Source organism: Procambarus clarkii, chromosome 2, assembly GCF_040958095.1.
Source record: "Procambarus clarkii isolate CNS0578487 chromosome 2, FALCON_Pclarkii_2.0, whole genome shotgun sequence".
Classification (NCBI taxonomy): Eukaryota; Metazoa; Arthropoda; class Malacostraca; order Decapoda; family Cambaridae; genus Procambarus; species Procambarus clarkii.
In genome coordinates this window covers 46,465,306-46,475,913 of record NC_091151.1, presented here as the reverse complement: position 1 = coordinate 46,475,913, position 10,608 = coordinate 46,465,306, and the positions used below count along the sequence as shown (strand labels likewise).

The 10,608-nt window shown below is 40.5% G+C and overlaps 1 protein-coding gene across 3 annotated transcripts in view; it reads left to right on the top strand.

Moving 5' to 3' along the window:
• Positions 1–2,153: 2,153 nt before the first annotated feature.
• Positions 2,154–10,608, top strand: part of LOC123748056 (sodium-dependent neutral amino acid transporter B(0)AT3) — a 90,014-nt gene continuing 81,559 nt past the window's right edge. For all 3 annotated transcript variants that reach the window (XM_069325267.1, XM_069325259.1, XM_069325253.1), the window contains exons 1-2: positions 2,154–2,291; positions 2,436–2,543. The gene's annotated coding sequence lies outside the window, so the exon portion shown is untranslated. The remainder of the gene's footprint in view (positions 2,292–2,435; positions 2,544–10,608) is intronic.

The following is a 10,608-nucleotide window of genomic DNA, read 5'->3' as shown; positions in this document are numbered from 1 at the left end:
GTAAGGAAGCCTGAAATGTCGGTAAGCACGCCTGAAATGTTGGTAAGGAAGCCTGAAATGTCGGTAAGCACGCCTGAAATGTTGGTAAGCACGCCTGAAATGTTGGTAAGGAAGCCTGAAATGTCGGTAAGCACGCCTGAAATGTTGGTAAGCACGCCTGAAATGTTGGTAAGCACGGCTGAAATGTCGGTAAGCACGCCTGAAATGTCGGTAAGCACGCCTGAAATGTCGGTAAGCACGCCTGAAATGTTGGTAAGCACGCCTGAAATGTCACACTAAGAGCCAAAATGACTTTCCTCAAAATTCCCGAACGTTTCCCACGAGTCTAATCTCTTGATACTCCAAATGCAGCTAACGTTGTTGGTCCCTATACTCACTAGCCTTCCTGGAAGCGTTTGGGGCTGAAACTTTCATTTAGACTCATGGTGGAGCTTTGATTTCCTTGAAATATATAAAATTGTTAAAGGTCTCTTTCAAACCTTTTCCCCTAAGAAAAGTTTAAATATATTCCACTTTCTTTTTTGTGGAACAAAGCTCTCTGTTCTTTGATGTGTTGGACACGTCTCTTCTGCATAAGTTATGGCTGGCTTTGGCGACTGATATAAAACCACAGTAATTATTTTGTCTGGTGTTTTTTCTCATACTATAATTTAGCCTTGAGCCTCAGATCATCGTCTAAACCGTGGTGGATGTATTGACTAAACAACGATGAAAGTGTTGACCGTTTGGTTATGATATTAGCTACTAAACAACGGTGGATATAGTAATTGTTTGGTGATTTACATGAAAGGCTGCGAGCAGGTAGGACTAACAGCCTAGTTGGCCAGACCTCCAACCAGGAGGCTTGGTAAGAGACTGGGCCCGTGAGGGCGTTGATCCCTGGAACCAGAGCAAGGTGACCAGATCCCAGTCATGTGTTGTAATATATAATATAACGCGAAACAATTTATAATAGTCATTAACATAAATGATAAATTAAAGTCAGACGCGCAACATACATTGTTGATTAATCGTTTATCTAACGTTGATTTAACGTTAATCCAACGTTGATTAAGCTTTAGTTTAGTTTTGATTAAAATTTAATCCAACGTCGAAATAGCTTTAATCCACCATTGATCAAGCTTTAATCCAGCGTTGATTAGACTTCAGTTCTGCGTTGATTAAAATGTAACCCAACGTTGATCCAACACTGACGCAACGTTAATCCAACGTTGAAAACACTGATCTAGCAACGTTAATATAACGTTGATTAAATATTAATATGACGCTGATTCAACGCTACTAGAGTAAGTTTTTCTTGGTGGGTTATGCTGCCTAAGGTACTTCAACCCACCAAGCCCAAGGCAACCCTAAAGCAAGCCTAAGGCAAGCCTAAGGCAAGCCTAAGGCAAGCCTAAGGCAAGCCTAAGGCTGCTCCCGTTCCATGTCGACATGATTGACGACTGTCACAAAAGCGCTTTGATCCCACGTAGCAAAGTAACGGTGAAATGATCTCTTGCCGACTATTTTTTCCCGCTCAAATGACGTCGTAAATCACCGTCAAAACATCCGTTATTTAGATCGATTTCGCATGCTGGAAACCCATCCCACTGGCAAGCCACGCTCGAGAAACGTTTCTTTAACGTAAGATCGACGCTATCAACTTGGATTGCTTGCTACATCAATGTCGTCTGACGGATGAAGTCATTTCACGTAAAAATATCCCCGACTGTAACAACTGAATACAAACTACTCGTTGATTTCAGCCACATCTTATCTAATTGGAAAGGTAGTTCCCCACTGCCTTCATCCGGCACGCCACCGATCTATACAACTTTATAGCCGATAAATTTCAAAGTTTTCTCTCTCTCTCAGCCCTCTTCCACACCCTGACCTAGCTCCCACCCCCTTCCGTGCGATGCATTTTCTCCCTATCTTTCACCCATTTCTCCCTCTACTCCATTCGTATCTCTCTCATCTTGTCCATTGCATCACCTCTGCCTCATTTTCGTATCTCCGTTTTGTATCTCAATTTACGTTCTCCAGTGTCGAGTAAAAGGGGAAGATAAGAGGTGTTGAGATGACATGACGCTGGTCTAGAGGTCTCTGGCAATCGTTCCATCCCCCCTGGCCGGATCCGTCGCGCTCGCGGGACTCAGACCAGCCACCAACCGGCTCCCGTCAACGTTTGTTCCAGGCAAACGTTCCTGTTCACTGCCTTGTTCTTATCACGCGGGCGTGCGGGGAGGTCTGGCGAGCCACGTCGTCCTCGGGAAACATAACTTCATCAGAGACATCGGTGTTCTTAAAAAGTATTCATTCCAAATCGGGTGTATGGAAATACACACATGCAAACCGTATAACATTTCACTCGGCACAGATTTCTTAATCATAATTTACACACTATTTTAAGTTCTATTATAAATAAGTTTCTGAAATATAGGCTTCCTTTGCAGCATGAACTAACATTTTTGCGAATTATATCAATATCATACGGTGGACGAGTATACCTGGCTTGGTATAACAGCCCCTGGATATACGCAGTTTAATACCCAGAATCTGAGGTAAGTAATAAAGCAGGCTTTTTGACGCGTTATTAACCGAATGATAGTTTTTGGGAGGATCTATCCTTAGAGGTTTTATTGAGCACAGATGATAAGAACTATTAAGATGAATTATAAGCCCGCGACTAGCTTGATAGCAATTCTATGAGGTACACATATCCTGAAACAAATGAAGAACAAAAAGCACAAAACACCCTCAAGGCGCATGCATAAACCCCGAAACTTGTGATGTTATTTCTGTTGCACTCTAACTATGGGAATGGGGGCAAGTGTTAGACCACGGACATTTCCACTATAATAATGTCTATAAAACATTAACAGTGTAAAACACAAGTTTAATTGATATATTTACTGAGAAAATGGTTTTTTTCTTCCTAGACGCTGCCTATTCCTTAAGTCTTAAATGGTCTTAAAAGTTTTACATTATATATTGATAAATAAATAACTAAATAATAAATAAATAAATAAGATGTTACGTTGCTATCAGCACGTTGCAATAGTTGCAATAGCAAGAAAAGACTAAGAAAACTAGGGTTTCCTAACCCTTGCACTCCCTGAGGTTATCTTGGGATGATTTCGGGGCTTAGCGTCCCCGCGGCCCGGTCTTCGACAAGGCCTCCTTTTTGTTACACATCCTCCAGGAAGCAGCCCGTAGCAGCTGGTTAACTCCCAGGTATCTATTTACTGCTAGGGTGAACTAGAGCATCAGTGTGAAAGAAATTGTGCCTATTTGTTTTCACCTCCGCCGGGGATCGAACCCGACCTGACTCATTTCTCACATGCTCTCTCCACAAAGAGATTCCTGTAAAATCAAGGCAGCCAACTATATAAAGGCTCTGATACGCTGTTGGCTTCAGTTTCATCACGTCCTTTACCTGATGGCAAATAAACATGAAGTCAAATTTATACCTAAAGATAACTAATAATATGTCCTTAAATTGCACAATCTTCTAAGGCTGGGCATCTGCTGAGCTGGTGTAGGATAACATCTCTGAGCTGGTGTAGGATAACATCTCTGAGCTGGTGTAGGATAACATCTCTGAGCTGGTGTAGGATAACATCTCTGAGCTGGTGTAGGATAACATCTCTGAGCTGGTGTAGGATAACATCTCTGAGCTTGCAAATTGAGCGATAACGAGTGTGAAACGGTTAAGAGAGGAGATGGAAATAAAAAACGAATTAGTAAAAAAACATATCTGATAACATCTGGAAAGAAAATACAACTAAATGGGCAAATTATTTAATTTTCAGAATAATATAAAATTCGTCAATACAGTTAGAGTTCCTTGCCAGTAAAATTCGAAAATTCCCGAAACAAAGGCTAGTATCGTAGTGTATGTTATTAATGTATGTTAGTTACTTGATTTTGTATTGATTATTCATATTATGTATTAATATTTTAATTACTAACTGTATTTTTTAAATTATTCGTATTGTTTTTTTATCAGAGTTAAAATATTTCTGGACATGCCGCCTACTGGCTAATTCCCTTCTAAATACGTCACCCCTTTTTAAATGATCCCCATCTTAAACATCTCACCCCTTCTTGATAATTCCCCTCTAGACATCTCACCCCCTCTAGATAATCCTCCTCTAAATATCTCTCTTACCCCCTCTAGATAATCCCCCTCTAGACATCTCACCCTCTCTAGATAAACCCCCTCTAAAAATGCTATTCTTTCCAGATAATCTCTTTCTGGACCTATTCCCTTCTTGACGTTCCCCTTTGGATATTCCTAAATCCTCTTCCTACCAAAATAATGTTCATCGACTATGAAAATATTGCTCCCCCGCTCAACCACTTGGGCTGGACGGTAGAGCGACAGTCTCGCTTCATGTAGGTCGGCGTTCAATCCTCGACCGTCCAAGTGGTTGGGCACCATTCCTTCACTCAAATCTCATCCTAAATCCTTATCCTGACCCCTTCCAAGTGCTATATAGTCGTAATGGCTTGGCGCTTTCTCCTTGATAGTTCAGTTCCCCTTCCCCCCTCTGTGAAGAGTAATATTCTGCCCAAATGCAGAGGGAGAGAGGGTATTATCATGGAAAAGCGTCCAAGCCATTACGACTATATAGCCCTTGGAAAGGGTCAATATCAGGATTTGGGAGGGGCGGAGGGGGAAGAAATGGTGCCCAACCTGTTAACCAAGCAGTCACAATAGCCTTTTTGATCAAGTTATCACAAGACATACTTGGAGTCAGGCTGGGCTTGAGGAGGAGAAGAGTTCCCAGAAGCCTCTCGTAGTACCCCAAACCCACACATATGAAAATAAAGAAAATGGCAGCGTTTCGATACGTCCTGAAAATGACATCGTTTCGGTTCGTTCTGAAACTGACGACGTTTTAGTCCTCCATGAAAGTGATGACATTTCGATCCGCCCTGAAAGTGACGACGTTTCGGTCCGCCCTGAAAGTGACGACATTTCAATCCGCCCTGAAACTGACGACATTTCGATCCGCCCTAAAACTAACGACGTTTCGACCTGTCACATCTCTCTCTCTTCTTCTCTGGTAAAGGATTTTACCAAACATTTACACCAACACTTTACGAAACCTGCGCACCTTTTCTCAATCATAACGGCATTGTTTACATTTATGAAGCAGTTTATAAGCTCCGAAGAGCTCCAAGGTTGTTTACAACAACGATAACCTTGGATTGTGTTGTTTCGAAGCTCGTAAGTTGTTTAATAAATGTAAACAAAGCCGTCACCAGTAAGAAAAGATGTTTCTCTTACTGGTGATGGTTTCGTAGTTGCGAAACCTTTCAACGAAGGTTTCGTAGTTACGTAAATGTGTAAAATATTTATTCAGTTTTCAAACTATCCAGGTACGAAGGCTCCAGGCTGAATAACAGTGAACACCTAAGTGTTCATTGTTATTCTTCAGTCACAATAACGTAGCTGAAGTGTGTTGACCAGTCCACACACTAGAAGGTGAAGGGACGACAACGTTTCGGTTCCTCTTGGACCATTTTCAACTCAACAATCGATTTGAGAATGGTCCAGGACGGAAAGACACCTCGTCGTCCCTTCACCTTCTAGTGTGTGGTCTAGTCAACATATTATTGTTTTGGTGTAGACCATCCCTTTTATGAGCCCTAATTTGACCCTTAAGGGACGGGAATGATGTCACCGAACACTCTTGTTGGACCGGAATGACGTCACTGGACATTTAGTTGACGGGAATGACGTCACTGAACACTCCTAATGGACGGGAATGACGTCACCGAACACCTTAAAGGGGAGATAATATACTTCATTCAATGATATTAATAGACAGAAATACTGTCCAATGGCGTTCTAAATGGACGTCAGTGACGTCACCGAGCGTTCACAAAGGCCAGGAATGAAGTCATCGACCGCATAGACGGGGAGTGACTCACTTATATTACTTATATGGGTGTGTATTGTGACTCATGTGACTGATGACTCATGAGGCTGATGACTTATATGAATTATGACTCACATGAATGATGGCGTATGAATGATGACTAATGTGACTGAGGATTCATGCGAATGATCGCATGAGTCATCAGTCATCATATGAGTCATCATACGAATGTTGACTCATATGATTGATGACTTATGTGAATGATGACTCAAAAGAATTAAGGCTCATGTGACTAATTACTCATGTGAATGAGAGCTCATATGCATGAGGACTTATTTGAGTATTATATGCAAATGACGAATAACATGAATTATTTACTTACATGAATAAATAAGTAAATTATTGAATGATTATCCATTCATAATAATTACGTCACTAAGTCTTCCCTAAGGAGGTAATTGATATCACAACGACGAGAAATTTAAACGACCAAAAGTCATAACGAGTTGATGGGATCTATTCCAATTACGTCTAAATGATCATTACGAATGACATCATCAAAAGTCGACGGCCTATAGGAATTACGTCATCAAGGACTCATAGAGCTGTAGGAATGACGTCAGCAAGTGTTCATAGGTCCGAAGGCATGGCCTCATCGACAGTTCATGGAATTGTTACAATAGTGGGGGCCAATAGGAACTCAAAGGGACCAATAGGAATGACATCATCGATTACCCAGGGGGCCAATAGGAATGACGTAATCGAGGGCTCAATCGATTATCCTTAAGGACAGGAATGATACCCGTGGGAACTCTTAAGAGATGGGAAGTATGCACGGTAATCACTCTCCTAGTGGATGGCTGCCTGGTAGCTAGATAACATCGAGGAGAGCCCTTGCCTTCCTCGTCTCATCACAATACGGACCGAAACGTCGTCGTCTCTTCAATTTCTAGTGTGTGGTTTGGTTAACATCGAGGAAAGAGTGCTGTGGATAAAGGTCTCAGGAAATTGCAAGCGGGAATAATACTGCAAGTTTGAGTGATATTGTACGTATAAGTATACTTTTAAGTGCGACTATAATTGCAATTGCGATAGAAGGCTCACAATTTACACGCTCGAGTGAAAATGCGAGGGAAAGTGGAGAGTGAGTGTGAGTATGAGTTATCATCACCATGAGGGTCAAGGTATGTGTATATTGTAACCCTGATCCATGGCAGGAGCCTCAAGCCAGCAGCCGTTCTCACAGGTGTACAATTTAATATTTCTCATACCGAGTCAGAATTTTCTAAAAAGAATAAAAAAATATAATTAATATTATACACACACGTACTCGAAATACAAGCAATTGCAAACGGAACAAATCTAAACAAATCAAACCTAGGTTTAACTATGCACAAAATAATAATATTAAATTATATATGATAATATTAAATTATATATGAGAAGCCAATTTTGTTTGGCTTGTTTGCAAGTGTTACAGGTCCTCATTCATCCATAAGGATGGGGGGAAGGGGGTGATGAGGATAGAAGGATGGGGGGAAGGGGTGATGAGGATAGGGGCATTGGTAGTGGTTTATATGGGAGTGTTTCTGGTAAATATTTTATGGATGGGCTGGGGATGCTCGTGTGAATAGCTGGATGGTTGAAAAGAATAAGATGGAGCGAGTAGAAGTGGAAGTTGGAGTGTGTAGTCAAGTTTGTGTTGAAACTGTTGCCGAGGGAAGTTAAGCAGGAGTAGAGAGGAATTGTGAGACAGTGGGTGATGGAGCAACGAGAGGAACGTGGGTGAGTGGGTGGATACTAGAGACAATGGGTGATGGAGCAACGAGAGGAACGTGGGTGAGTGGGTGGATACTAGAGGCAGTGGGTGATGGGGCAACGAGAGGAACGTGGGTGAGTGGGTGGATACTAGAGACAATGGGTGATGGAGCAACGAGAGGAACGTGGGTGAGTGGGTGGATATTGGAGGCAGTGGGTGATGGGTGGCCCAGGCCCGTCTTATCGCAGTATTCGTGAGCCAGCTTCACGTTCAGGAGTTAGTGCCTGGAAACCTCATATTTCATCCTCTTGCGAACCCGATGAAGAGAAGGGGGAGGGGTCCTAGGAGTCCAGAGGGGAGGGGGGAGAGGTGTATCGGATGGAGGATAGAAGGGGGTGGGGAGGGGGTGTAGTGGGTGGAGGAAGGAAGGAGGGGGAGAGTGAGTTTACAGGGGTAAGTGGTGCAGTTTAGGAGGCAGAATGTGGGGGGTATTGGAGTCAGAATCATTGGAGTCGTGTATCATTTAAGGTGTAGCAAGGATTAAGAATGGGATGCTAGAGAGCAAGAAATTGGTGCTAGATTGTGTAACATTGATTTAAACGCGCGTGCTAACCTGGCAGGGGTTAGTGCCAGATCATACAGCATATAAATGATAGTAGATATATGTGAGCGTCATTGGTGAAATTAGATTATTAGTTGGGTCACATGCTGAAAATATATGCTTCTTTCATTGCTGTGTTTTTGAAACTGGTCAAGCAGTCCTAATCCATCGTTAGGCGATACTCCTCTTAGCTCTGGTTCTTTGCTAAACCACATTCAGAAATTTAATAATACTGTGTAATCAAAAATTTAGTTTTTTATATAAATTAACATTGTTGTATTTAATAATTTTGTGTATAGTTTAGCCTAGGATAAATCACGTTAGATGCTTTGGTTTTATTGGGAGTTATTTTATTTTTAGTACGTGGGATGAAGCATTGAGAGAAGCACGATTTGAACACAGGAAGAGAGCAGTGTTTTTAATTCATAAACACAGATTTTGGAAGCTGAAATACAGAAAGGGTAGATAATGCCGAAGAACGGGATGAATTATTCTCGTAGCAGTCGACATTTTCTCTACAGGATATGTAAAAGTTAGAGTTTAGACCTCTCTCTCTCTCTCTCTCTCTCTCTCTCTCTCTCTCTTTCTCTCTCTCTCTCTCTCTCTCTCTCTCTCTCTCTCTCTCTCTCTCTCTCTCTCTCTCTCTCTTTCTCTCTCTCTCTCTCTCTCTCTCTCTCTCTCTCTCTCTCTCTCTCTCTCTCTCTCTCTCTCTCTCTCTCTCTCTCTCTCTCTCTCTCTCTCTCTCTCTCTCTCTCTCTCTCTCTCTCTCTCTCTCTCTCTCTGTCTCTGTCTCTCTCTCTCTCTCTCTCTGCTCTCGTTTATTTTTTCTCTCTTTTTCTAAATATTAATTTTCTTGTTATTTTTTCACACATTCTACCCATCCTCTCCTATCACAGTCTCTCTGCCTGCACTTCCTATCCTATGCCTATCCTATACCTCCCCCTCTCCTGTAATCTCCCTTCTCTCTCTCTCCTCTTATCTCCCTCTCATTGACGTCACTCTCCCTCACACACCAAAACAATGGAAAGGTCACGAATGCCAGTTCTGAATGAGTGTATGTATGTGTGTGTCTGTGTGTGTGTTTCATTCTTGTGCGTTTCCTACTCTGCTTACCTGTGTGTTATCTAACCGTGTAAACAGAATTCCGTGAATGAAATCAAGTGCTATAACGTATCTCTATTGAGTAATATAAACAAACTTTGCTTTATTTATTCATTAAAGCTCTTTGTCGTTGTTAATGTTATTTCTATATTCACTAATGTTTATGTAATTCAATGTTATTATTTTATTGTTATTTTATTGAGTCACAATTACGATTCAGGCATGTTATTGTGACTCATTGTCTGCATTGTTGTTATTGCTGAGGTTATTATTATTATTATTATTATTATTATTATTATTATTATTATTATTATTATTATTATTATTATTATTATTATTATTATTATTATTATAGCTTCGTTGCTGTATTATTAATTTTGGGTCAGGTTAGGTAAGATTAAGTTAGATCAGGTTAGGTTAGGCTAGGTCCGGTTAGGTTAAGCAGAGTTAGGTTAGGTTCGGCTAGGTTAGGTTAGGTTAGGATAGGTTAGGTTTGGTTTGATATCTCCATCCAACATTTCCAGCGGGGTTTGTCACTTAGCTCGAATTTCAAGCATGAACATATATCCTGTATGTTTCTTTAGGAGGTAGACCCATTCTAAGACAAGATATTCTAGGAATGTTGTCACTTAGGCAGAGGAAATAGCTGTACGATTAATCCTATATAGAGGTATATATGAAATTGGGTATTTTTGTGCGTGTTTATGTGTTTTAAATTTAAAGGCCTGTATGAATGTATGTGTAGTTTGTCGCTGAATATGAATGTGAATGTAGTCGTAAGTATTTGTATGAATGACTTTATGTACGAATATATGTTTGTTTGAAACTGTATGAAATAGTTTGTGTATTGTAAATGTTTGTGAATCATCACATGTATGTATCATAACATCTATACCATCTATTCTAATACTTTTTACTTGAATTTAAATTTAGTTTTCATAGAGGTTAGCTTTGATAGTTTATTATTTAACAACGAATATCAAGATTCGAAAATAGCAAAAATGAATGAAGTAATTTTACATTAGTCTGCATACTTGTTACTTTGTTGGTTATTGTGTAAGTCCCATCATCGCTATATCTCCTGAACTGTTTTGCAGATTTTTATGAAACATTTTCATTTACTTTAACATTCAACTTTTAGGTAATAACTTGATTTTGACGCATTTATTATAGGTTTGTTCAGAGTCTGTTGCATGAAATTCTTTGACATTTTGATTTAATGTTTTTTTTAGATTTTCGATGAACGTTTCTATGTCCCCCGTCATATCTGTGGC